This window comes from Bombina bombina, chromosome 5, assembly GCF_027579735.1.
Source record: "Bombina bombina isolate aBomBom1 chromosome 5, aBomBom1.pri, whole genome shotgun sequence".
Taxonomy (NCBI): Eukaryota; Metazoa; Chordata; class Amphibia; order Anura; family Bombinatoridae; genus Bombina; species Bombina bombina.
In genome coordinates, this window is record NC_069503.1 from 370,707,393 (window position 1) to 370,720,569 (window position 13,177).

The window sequence follows — 13,177 nt, forward strand, 5'->3', positions numbered from 1 at the left end:
TCAATCATCAGGGGGGAACAAAGAGTTCCCTGGCAATGAGAGAGGTATCCAAGATCATCAAATGGGCAGAGGATCGCTCCTGCCATCTATCAGCAATTCACATCCCAGGAGTGGACAACTGGGAAGCGGATTATCTGAGTCGCCAGACTTTCCATCCGGGGGAGTGGGAACTTCACCCGGAGGTTTTTGTCCAGTTAACTCAACTATGGGGCATTCCGGATCTGGATCTGATGGCGTCACGTCAGAACTCAAAAGTTCCATGTTACGGGTCCAGGTCCAGGGATCCCAAGGCGACACTGGTAGATGCCTTAGCAGTGCCTTGGTCGTTCAATCTAGCTTATGTCTTTCCACCGTTTCCTCTTCTCCCACGGCTAGTAGCCAGGATCAAACAGGAGAAGGCTTCGGTAATTCTGATAGCTCCTGCGTGGCCACGCAGGACCTGGTATGCAGCCCTGGTGAATATGTCATCGGTTCCACCATGGAAGCTACCTTTGAGGCAGGACCTTCTAATTCAAGGTCCATTCGTACATCCAAACCTAGTCTCTCTGCAACTGACTGCTTGGAGATTGAACGCTTGATTCTAGCTAAGCGTGGGTTTTCAGATTCAGTTATAGATACCCCGATTCAGGCTAGAAAGCCTGTCACTAGGAAAATTTACCATAAGATATGGCGGAAATATCTTTGTTGATGCGAATCCAAGGGTTACTCATGGAGTAAGATTAGGATTCCAAGGATTTTAGCTTTTCTCCAAGAAGGATTGGAGAAAGGTTGGTCAGCTAGTTCCTTAAAAGGACAGATATCTGCTCTGTCTGTTTTGTTACACAAACATCTGGCAGCATTGCCAGATGTTCAGGAGTTTGTGCAGGCTTTAGTCAGAGTCAAGCCTGTCTACAGACCTGTGGCTCCTCCATGGAGTCTAAATTTAGTTCTTTCAGTTCTTCAGGGGGTTCCGTTTGAACCTCTACATTCCATAGATATTAAGTTACTATCTTGGAAAGTTTTGTTTTTGGTTGCTATCTCTTCCGCTAGAAGAGTTTCTGAATTGTCTGCTTTGCAGTGTAATTCACCCTATCTGGTGTTTCATACAGATAAGGTCGTTTTACGTACCAAACCTGGTTTTCTTCCAAAAGTGGTTTCCAATAAGAATATTAACCAGGAAATTGTTGTTCCTTCTCTGTGTCCTAACCCAGCTTCTAACAAGGAACATCTGTTACACAATCTCGATGTGGTTCGTGCTTTGAAGTTTTAACTAAAAGCAACTAAAGATTTCAGACAAACATCGTCCTTGTTTGTCGTCTATTCTGGTAAGAGGAGAGGTCAAAAGGCGACTGCGACCTCTCTGTCTTTCTGGCTGAAAAGCATCATCCGGTTGGCTTATGAGACTGCTGGAATGCAGCCTCCTGAACGAATTACAGCTCACTCTACTAGAGCTGTGGCTTCCACTTGGGCTTTCAAGAATGAGGCTTCTGTTGATCAGATCTGTAAGGCAGCGACTTGGTCTTCACTGCATACATTTGCCAAATTTTACAAATTCGATACTTTTGCTTCTTCGGAGGCTATTTTTGGGAGAAAGGTTTTGCAAGCAGTGGTGCCTTCAGTTTAGGTTACCTGACTTGTTCCCTCCCTTCATCCGTGTCCTAAAGCTTTGGTATTGGTTCCCACAAGTAAGGATGAAGCCGTGGACCGGATACACCAATGTAGGAGAAAACAGAATTTATGTTTACCTGATAAATTTCTTTCTCCTACGGTGTATCCGGTCCACGGCCCTCCCTGGCATTTTAGTCAGGTTTAAATTTATTTTTTATAAACTACAGTCACCACTGCACCCTATGGTTCTCCTTTTTCTCCTAACCGTCGGTCGAATGACTGGGGGGGGCGGAGCCTGAGGGGAGCTATATGGACAGCTTTGCTGTGTGCTCTCTTTGCCACTTCCTGTAGGGATTGAGAATATCCCACAAGTAAGCATGAAGCCGTGGACCGGATACACCGTAGGAGAAAGAAATTTATCAGGTAAACATAAATTCTGTTTTTTTGTTGTTTTTTTGGGGTGTTTTTTTTTAGATTAGGGCTTTTTTTATTTTTTAATGGGCAGCAAAAGAGCTGATTACCCTTTGAAGGGAAATGCCCATACAAATGCCCCTTTAGGGGCAATGGGTAGCTTAGGTTTATTTTAGTTAGGTCTTTTTTATTTTGGGGGTTTGGGTGGGTGGGGGGTTGTATTGTTAGGGGGGATTTTTTAAAAAAAGAGCTGATTTCTTTAGGGCAATGGTAGTTTAGTGTTAGATTGTGTTTTTATTTTGGTGCTGCTTTTTTTTGTTTTTATAGGGGTATTGGATTAGGTTAATTTTTTTTATTTTGGATAATTTCGTTTTATTTTTTGTAATCTTAGGATTTTCTTATTTTGTAATTTAGGTTTTTTTATTTTTAATATATATATATATATATATATATATATATATATATATATATATATAATAGTAATGTTAGGTTTATTTATAGTTTAAGCTTAGGTTTTATTTATTTCACAGGAATGTTTTTATTTATTTTAAAGTAGTTATATTGTTACCAGTGTTCCCTCTAAAGTCAGTTTTGTGAGCAGCACAGCAGTGAAACTGGAGCAATTAGCAAACACTAGACCAGTGATTTTTAACCTTTTTTTTGCCGTGGCACACTTTTTTACATTAAAAAATCCTGTGGCACACCACCATCCCAAAATGTAAAAAAAAATCACACATTGTAGCCTAATACAGCATATATATACACATACACACAAACACACACATACTGTATGTATTGTGCTGTTATGCCATGCCTCCTACAAACTACCCCTGCACTGGGAGTAAAAAACAAGCAAAGTTTAAAAAATATGTCACACTGTTGTCAGTCTGCCGTGGCACACCTGAGGATCTCTCACGGCACACTAGTGTGCCACGGCACACTGGTTGAAAAATACTGCACTAGACAATGCAGACTGCAAAGTGTAGTTCCCTTATTAACTGTATCACTGCTGGCCCACTCACAAAACTGGCCTTAGAGGGAACACTGATTGTAACTTTAATTTAAAGTTAGGGGGCGTTTGGTTTTATTGGTTAATAGTTTAATTTAGGTAGTCGCAATGTGGGTGTTTGGCAATTTTAGGGGTTAATAGGTTTAGTTAAGTATTTGCGATGTGGGTGTTTGGTGGTAGCGATGTGGGGGGTCGGCGGTTTAGGGGTTAGTAAGTTTATTTAGTGTTGCGATGTGGGCGGGGCAGCGGATTAGGGGTTAATACTTTAATTTAGTGTTGGCGATGTGGGTGGGTGGCAGAATAGGTTTAATATAGTTTTTGTGAAGCGGGGGATGGTGGTTTAGGGGTTAATAGGTAGTTTATGGGTGTACTTTGTAACATTTTTGTTATGAGTTTTGTGAAACATTTTTGTTTCTCAAAATCCATAACTACTGGTCTTTGATAGCGGAATGGATTGTGGCGGTATAAGCTATAGCGCTAGTGGAAATAGCCTGACCACACAACCTGTAATACGGGTGAGCTGAAAATTCCACACTCAAAGCCGCATCGGATGTCTTGAAGATGGACCCACTCCGTGCCAGATGGATGAAGATAGAAGATGCCATCTGGATGAAGACTTCTGCCCGTCTGGAGGACCACTTCGCCCGGCTTGGATGAAGACTTCTCCCGGCTTTGTTGAGGGCTTCGGCCCGATTGGATGAAGACTTCTCCCGGTAAGGTGATCTTCAAGGGATTAGTGTTAGGTTTTTTTAGGGGGTATTGGGTGGGTTTTAGAGTAGGGTTGGTTGTGTGGGTGGTGGGTTTTAATGTTGGGGGGGATTTGTAATTTACAGGTAAAAGAACTGATTACTTTGGGGCAATGCCCCGCAAAAGGTCCTTTTAAGGGCTATTTGTAATTTAGTGTAGGGTAGGGCTTTTTTATTTTGGGGGGCATTTTTATTTTGTTAGGGGGATTAGATTAGGTGTAATTAGTTTAAAAATCTTGTAATTTGTTTATTATTTTTTTGTAATTTAGTGTTTGTTTTTGTACTTTAGCTAATTTTATTTAATTGTATTTAATTTAGGGAATTACTTTAATTATAGTGTAGTGTTAGGTGTTAGTGTAACTTAGGTTAGGTTTTATTTTATAGGTACTTTTGTATTTATTTTAGCTAGGTAGCTAGTAAATAGTTAATAACTATTTAGTAACTATTCTACCTAGTTAAAATAAATACAAACTTGCCTGTAAAATAAAAATAAACCCTAAGCTAGCTACAATGTAACTATTAGTTATATTGTAGCTATCTTAGGGTTTATTTTATAGGTAAGTATTTAGTTTTAAATAGGAATAATTTAGTTAATGATAGGAATATTTATTTTCTTTTAATTATATTTAAGTTAGGGGGTGTTAGGTTTAGGGTTAGACTTAGGTTTAGGGGTTAATAACTTTAATATAGTGGCGGCAGATTAGGGGTTAATAAATGTAGGTAGGTGGCGGCGATGTTAGGGCCAGCAGATTAGGGGTTAATAATATTTAACTAATGTTTGCGAGGCGGGAGTATGGCGGTTTAGGGGTTAATATATTTATTATAGTGGCGGCGATGTCCGGTTCAGCAGATTAGGGGTTAAAACATTTTTTTAGTGTTTGCGATGCAGGAGAGCCTGGGTTTATGCTCTATCTAAATCATGGAAGAAAAATACCTATGAAATAGACCCCGTAGAAGGAGATCACTGCATTCAAATAGGCAATACTCTCCTCACATCCCTCTGACATTCACTGCATGCTGAGAGGAAAACCGGGCTCCAACTTGCTGCGGAGCGCATATCAACGTAGAATCTAGCACAAACTTACTTCACCACCTCCATAGGAGGCAAAGTTTGTAAAACTGAATTGTGGGTGTGGTGAGGGGTGTATTTATAGGCATTTTGAGGTTTGGGAAACTTTGCCCCTCCTGGTAGGAATGTATATCCCATACGTCACTAGCTCATGGACTCTTGCTAATTACATAAAAGAAATATGGGTTTAGTATCCCTTTAATACTTATTAGTAGAGTAGTAAGACACACAATGTACTTAAAGGCACAGTCTAGTCCAAAATAAACTTTCATGATTCAGATAGGGTATGTAATTTTAAACAATTTTCCAATTTACTTTTATCACCAATTTTGCTTTGTTATCTTGGTATTCTTAGTTGAAAGTTAAACCTAGGAGGTTCATATGCTAATTTCTTAGACCTGAAGGCCACCTCTTTTCAGAATGCATTTTAACAGTTTTTCACCACTAGAGGGTGTTAGTTCATGTGTGTCATATAGAATTAGATAACAGTGTGCCCACCCACGTGGAGTTACCTGGGAGCCAGCACTGGCTAAAATGCAAGTCTGTCAAAAGAACTGAAATAAGGGGGCAGTTTGCAGAGGCTTAGATACAATTTAATCACAGAGGTAAAAAGTATATAAATATAACTGTGTGGGTTATGCAAAACTGGGAAATGGGTAATAAAGGGTTTATCTATCTTTTAAAACAATAAAAATTCTGGTGTAGACTGTCCCTTTAATAAAATATATGCTATACTACTCTAATCATTCATCCATTTATTTGCATGCCATTGATTAACTGTCTGTTTTTTAATTTTCTAATTCAGATCACCCTATGCTAAGGTAACCCTTCCCCTTAATGTAAACCAAAACCCTTAACCCTAAAACTAATGGCATCTGTCAGAAAACAAAAACTGGCGTATGATCTGCAGTGTAGGCATGTGAGTTAAACAAGAGTATGGCAAGTAGCAGAGATAGGACGGTGGCTATTGCTGGATTGCAAAAGCAGTACTGGCAAAAGGAAAACAATTACATCAGATGAGGCTGCACCAGAAGTGTCAATGGAACTAGTTGGAAGAGGTTGCAGTAACAAGTATGTACATAGAGTAAGTAGGGGGATCCAAAATGTAACAGAAAAAAATAAGTTAATGAATGTCTGCACTGGGATACCCAGACCTTTGCATACACAGGTAAACTTCACAATACAAACCTAAACCTAAAGCAATAGTCTGGAAAAATACAGGATTTTCATTAATAGGACCACTGGGGGATCTCATTGGCTGCTTTCATAGAAACAGCAGGAAAGAAACTCAGACATGAATGTGTACAATGCCATCACTTTATACAGATTTGAAGGATGATCCTGATAGACTTTCAGGCAGAAATATGAACTGCAGCAAACCTGCAGTATTAAAAACATATTTCACTTGCACACTGCAATTGACCGTAAAGAGCATTAACATTGTGTTTGCTCTTAAACATAAAAACATGTCACATATTTTGTTTGTTGTGGATGAAGGTCTTAAATGTTTTTATTTTCCTCTATTTGTCATTATATTCTGTTGTGACATTGATGGTTTTTATCTGTGGCTACAATATCACAGCATCATTTCAGGCTATGTTCCTAATAACACAAATGCAAGTCATTTTTCTGAAGAGGTATTCTCCTTTGCTGCTCACATTGCTTTGTAAAAAATAAACTAAATGATTATAGAATGTATGTTGTTCATGGCTTCAGATTACATTTACATTATTAGATATATAGAAATATATATTTAAAACTAAAAACTAAAAAATGTTTCTATGTGAAGAACATTGGAATGTAAAATATTTATAACACTTTTGTTGCGTGCTGTAAGTCTAACGCAGTGTCGGGTTAGCATGCATGAAGAATTACTTTTTTTAAGATGCATTATTAGGGCTAGATTACAAGTAAAGTGCAAACGTTTTTGCGCAAACTATACCGTGTTTTCGCGATCCATTTCAATCGCCCTTATATTACAAGTTGAGCTACAATTCTTACTGCAATCTCAGAGCTGAGGTTAACTGTTTTCTGAAAATAAAAAGTTGCGCAAAACACTTCAAAAACACATTACACTTACACTCATAATAACACCATCTAATAACAATTATTTAAAAAGAATATTGCACAAAAAAATTATAAGGGCTCAAAGATATGAGATCTCAGGTGTTAGAAAAAAAAAATCAGCATAAGTATTTTAACATTGAGATACAGTACATATAGAAGTATATACAGGGCCAGTGCTAGGATTTTGGGCCACAAAGGCGAGGATAAATTTTGCGCCCCCCCCCCCCCACAAATTACATACCATGCTGTTATTTACAAAATGTTACAAAGATGTATTTAAAAAAAGAAAATAGAATTTCCCATTACCCCATAAAATTATATATATATACATATACATATATATATATATATATATATATATATATATATATATATATATATATATATATATATATATATATATATATATATATATATATATATATATATATATATACACACACACACACAATATATATGGATAGATAGGATATGCAGGTGAAACTAATAGAAATACGTGTGCATAGATAGAACGAGCAAGGGATAACCTGGTGTGATGTATCTGTGTAAAAAGACTGGGGCTAAATTAAAGTGTCCCCTACAGCTTTTAGTGTCAGTGAAAGGTCTGTGTCCTACTCCCTGGCCTCCTACCCTTCCTCTCCTGCCTGTGCTGGGATCTGTGGCTGACATTGCCAAATACACAGCAGCCTTCCTTCTCCCCGCAAAGCAGATCCCCACAGCTCCAGCCAGCCTGGGACTCCTGCAGCAGGCGGCTTAGCATTAGGGCATAGTGTAAGGGTTAGGATTAGCATCACACTATTGACAAAAAAACACTCTGCTAAGAGGCTGCCATTGCAACCCGGTACTCACAATCATCAGTGGTCACAGAGGAGAGCCGCGCGGTTGAGGAGCGCCAGAGCATGGTCAGTCAGTGACACACTGTCACACACACACGGCACGCACGCTAAGTACTACTGCTGGTCCTGTCTTGAGCTGAGCAAGGGGTGGGTCACGGGTGATAGTTGACAGAGTCAGAGGTCCGTGCTTTAGGGACCGGATGGAGGAGGAGGCGGAGCTTGTCTGGCATTTAAAAGTAAGTTAATAAAACAATATATTTAGCCTAGACTGTCCGTTTAAACCATTTCTGGGTGTTTTTTGAAGAGTGCGTTGGCTCATTGTCCTGCTGTAAGACCCATGACTTCTGACGGAGACCCAACTTTCTGACACTGGGCCCTACAGTGCACCACAGAATTATTTGGTAGTCTTCAGATTTCATAATGCCATGCACACAGTCAAGACATCCAGTCCCCGAAGCAGCAAATAAACCCAAAACATCAGTGAACCTCCACCATGTTTGACTGTAGGGACTGTAATTCTTTTCTTTAAAAGCCTCATTTCTTTTTTCTGAAAACAGTAGAATAATAGGGGGATATTTATCAAAGCCTCAACTATGCTGCATTCACCGGCACCAATACACTCGCCTAACATCGCAGCCGCGGACCTGAATACAATCTCCATATTTATAAAAAAAGCCAGAAAAAAGATGCGCACCAAGGGGCATATGTATCAAGCTCCGTTTGGAGCTTGATGGCCCCTGTTTCTGGCAAGTCATCAGACTCGCCAGAAACAGCAGTTATGAAGCAGCGGTCACAAAGACCGCTGCTCCATAACCTGTCCGCCTGCTCTGAGCAGGCGGACACACATCGCCGTAAATCAACCCGATCGAGTACGATCGGGTTGATTGACACCCCCCTGCTGGCGTCTGCAGGGGGCGGCGTTGCACCAGCAGCTCTTGTGAGCTGCTGGTGCAATTCTGAATACGGCGAGCGTATTGCTCGCCATATTCAGCGAGGTCTGGCGGACCTGATCCGCAGTGTCGAATCAGGTCCGCCAGCCCTTGATAACTAGAGGCCCAAGTACGGGGCGCTAAGCATTGGCCTGTTGTTAACTAACAGTCATCGATCTCGCGTCTATTCAGCTTTTTCACAACTTTATTTATACCCTCTCACTAAACGCCGTCACTATACTAAAATGTTTAACCCCTATCCCGCTGCTCCCGGACCCCGCCGCAACCTAAATAAAGTTATTAATCCCGCCCACTCCCGCCTCTGTAATTCACCTGCAGTGTAAGGCAGGTGTACGACTGCTCCAAACTCCGGTGCTGCTAGGGCTCTCCAGAACCCATCGAAACCAAAGTAGCAATCAATAGAACAAAGAGTCACAGTTCCGGTGTAAGGATAGGCATGGAGAGATGTTAAAAGTTTAAAAGTAAATTTATTATACTTGCATTAAAATAGTTACACAGGCACAGCAAACTGACAGACACCTCGGCTGACGCGTTTCCTGCCTCAGAGGGGCAGTTCATCAGAGCACAAGTTTGAGTGTTTCACACAGCTGTTAAATCTGGGATGTGTTGTAACCTTGACCAATCATAGTGAAAGATCTAATATACATATTAACCATTTAGTTACCTGTTCCCAAAATTTATGTGTCAAAAGTGAATATTTAAATACTAACTTATTATAAGAAAAACACACTCAGTTAAAATAACAAAAAAGAATATTTAAAAGTTAATATTACATTACCTGAAATGCCCTCCATGAATTTATATAGTGAAAACATAAAATTCATATAGTCATAATATGAAATAATACATTACATCAGAATTAAATGTATATGAACTAAGCGTTTATACTCTGCTCTTCAATAAATGTTTTCTAATGTATTATTTATATAGTGGCAATATACCATGGGGGGGTATTTAGGGGGGGCTTTTTTGTTTTGATAGGCTATTAGATTTTGTTTTGATAGGCTATTAGATTTGGTGTAATTATTTTTTTATTTTTGATAATGTGTTTTGTTTTGTTTTGGTAATTTAGTGTTTTTTATTTTTTGTAACTTAGCGTTTGTTTTGGTAATTTAGTAATTTTTAATAATGTTTAATAGTAGATTTAAATAATTTAAGTAGGGTTAGGATTTTTTAATATGTAATTTAGTTAATTTAATTGGTAGTTTAATTTAATTGTGGTATAATAGTTAGGGTAGGTTAATTAATAGTTTAAAATAGTTTATTTTAATTCTACAGGTAAGTTTAATGTTTTTTTAAGATAGGGATGTTGTAATTTTAATTTAAAGTTAGCTGCTTGTTGGGTTTAGGGGTTAATAGCTTAATTTAGTTTATGGCAATGTGGGGGACTGGCAGTTTAGGGGTTAATAGGTTTAGTTAGTGGTGGTGATGTGGGGTTTAGGGGTTAATACATTTATTTAGGTTGTGGTGGGGTCCGGGAGCGGCGGACTAGGGGTTAATAACATTATGTAGGTGGTGGCGATGTCAGGGGCGGATTAGGGGTGTTTCGACTCAGGGCTTATGTTAGGGTGTTAGGTGTAAACGTTACTTGTTTTCAACCATAGAAATCAATGGGATATCTGGCTGCATGGAACATAAACTTTCGGTGCTTTCAGACTCCCATTGATTTCTATGGCATCCGTGGCCTTCAGGGTGGCAGATTGAAAACCAGGTATGCTGGGTCGGAATAGCCGTGACCGTACCTGTTAGAAATTTGATAAATGGGAAAAGGGGTCAAATAGAGCCGAATGTGTATTCGGAACATCTGTAATGATGTAAGCATTGATCTGCGTCAAATTGAGACTGGCGGATCGTATGTTATGTCACAAATGTCAACTTTTGCTGGTCTGTAGGCTTTGATAACTAGGTAGGATTAAGTTCGCAACAATTACGCTGCGGAATTCCGGCGTATTTGCGGTTGACGGCTTGATAAATATCCCCCATGGGCTTTACCAAAAAGCTATAATTTTGTATCATCTGTCTAAAGCATATTCTCCCAAAAGGATTTTGGCTTCCTCAGGTAAATTTTGGCAAACTCCAATCTGGCTTTTTTATGTTTCTGTGTCAGCAGTGGGGTCCTCCTGGGTCTCCTACCACAGAGTCCCCTTTCATTCAGAAGGCAACGTAAAGTGCGAGCTCACACATTTTTACCCTGTGTCTGAAGGTCAGCTTGAATTTGTCTGGAAGTTGATTGAGGTTCTTTATCCACCATTCGAACAATCCTTGGTTGCAATCTTTGATCAATTTTTCTCTTTCGTCCACATCCAGGGACATTAGCTACAGTGCCATGGGCTGTAAACATCTTGACAATGTTGCACACAGTGGACACAGGAACCTTAAGATCTCTGGAGATGGACTTGTAACCTTTAGATTTTCCATGCTTTTCCACATTTTCCATTTTTGTTCTCAAATCCTCACTTATTTGCTTCTCTTTCTCTTCTCCATACTCAGTGTGGCACAGAGAAACACACAGCAGAAATGTTGAGTCCATTTTTCACCATTTTAACTGGTTGCCAGTGTGATTTCTATATATTGTCAGCACCTGTTAATTGATACAGGTGAGTTTAATTACAAATTACAGGAGCATCAAAAACTTGGAATGCAATTATTTCTTACAATTTTGAGAAGGTGCCAATAATTTTGTCCAGTCCATATTTGGTTTTGGCTTTTTTCTCCCCATTTGTTTGTGTCAAACCAATGCAAACAAAATAAAAAAAATTCAAATACCTAAACATTTGTAATTTCAAAAATTTTCTGGGCGAAGTGGTGCATTATCTGACAAAAATGCAGGTGTGCCAATATTTATATATTATAAATTATATAGGAATATCTATTTAAAAATACAAAGAACATTACCCCTATATAAAGAACATTCGGCTAGATTTAGAGTTTTGTCGGTAAAGACCCGCGTAGCTAACGCAGCTTTTTTTCCTACCGATGCTTCCAAACAATGCTGGTATTTAGAGTTGTCTGAAGGGCTGCGTTAGGCTCCAAAAAGGGAGCGTTGAGCCGAATTTACCGCCACTTCAACCTTCAATACCAGCGTTGCTTACGGTAGCGGTAAGCTGGCAAAACGTGCTCGTGCACGATTCCCCCATAGGAAACAATGGGGCAGTTTGGGCTGAAAAAAAACCCTAACACCTGCAAAAAAGCAGCGTTAAGCTCCCAATGCAGCCCCATTGTTTCCTAGGGGGAAACACTTTCTAAGTCTGCACCTAACACCCTAACTTGAACCCCGAGTCTAAACACCCCTAACCTTACACTTATTAACCCCTAATCTGCCGACCCCGCTATCGCTGACACCTGCATTACACCATTAACCCCTAATCTGCCGCTCCGGACACCGCAGCCACCTACATTATCCCTATGAACCCCTAATCTGCTGCCCCTAACATCGCCGACACCTACATAATATTTATTAACCCCTAATCTGCCCCCCCAACGTCGCCACCACCTAACTTCAAGTATTAACCCCTAATCTGCTGACCGGACCTCGCCGCTACTATAATAAATGTATTAACCCCTAAAGCTAAGTCTAACCCTAACCCTAACACCCCCCTAAATTAAATATAATTTTAATCTAACGAAATAAATTAACTCTTATTAACTAAAGTATTCCTATTTAAAACTAAATACTTACCTGTAAAATAAACCCTAATATAGCTACATTATAACGAATAATTATATTGTAGCTATTTTAGGATTTATATTTATTTTGCAGGCAACTTTGTATTTATTTTAACTAGGTACAATAGCTATTAAATAGTTATTAACATTAAGGTAGGAATTAAGGTAGGAAAAATCTGATTGGCTGATCAGATTCAAATTCAATCCGATTGGCTGATTCAATCAGCCAATCAGATTCAAGTTCAATCTGATTGGCTGATCCAATCAGCCAATCAGATTGAGCTTGCATTCTATTGGCTGATCGGAACAGCCCATAGAATGCAAGCTCAATCTGATTGGCTGATTGGATCAGCCAATCGGATTGAACTTGAATCTGATTGACTGATTGAATCAGCCAATCAGATTTTTACTACCTTAATTCTGATTGGCTGATAGAATCCTATCAGCCAATTGGAATTCGAGGGACGCCATCTTGGATGATGTCATTTAAAGGAACCTTCATTCGGCGAGTAGGCGTCGGTTGAAGAGGATGGATCTGCGTCGGCTGGGAAGAAGATGGCTCCGCTCCGCTCTGGATGGATGAAGATAGAAGATGCCGCTTGGATGAAGATGTCTGCCGGTCCGGATGTCCTCTTCTGCCCGGATAGGATGAAGACTTCGGCCCGGCTGGGTGAAGATGACTCAAGGTAGGGAGGAGATCTTCAGGGGGGTAGTGTTAGGTTTATTTAAAGGGGGTTTGGGTGGGTTAGAGTAGGGGTATGTGGGTGGTGGGTTTTAATGTTGGGGGGGGGTTGTATTTTTTTTTACAGGCAAAAGAGCTGATTACTTTGGGGCAT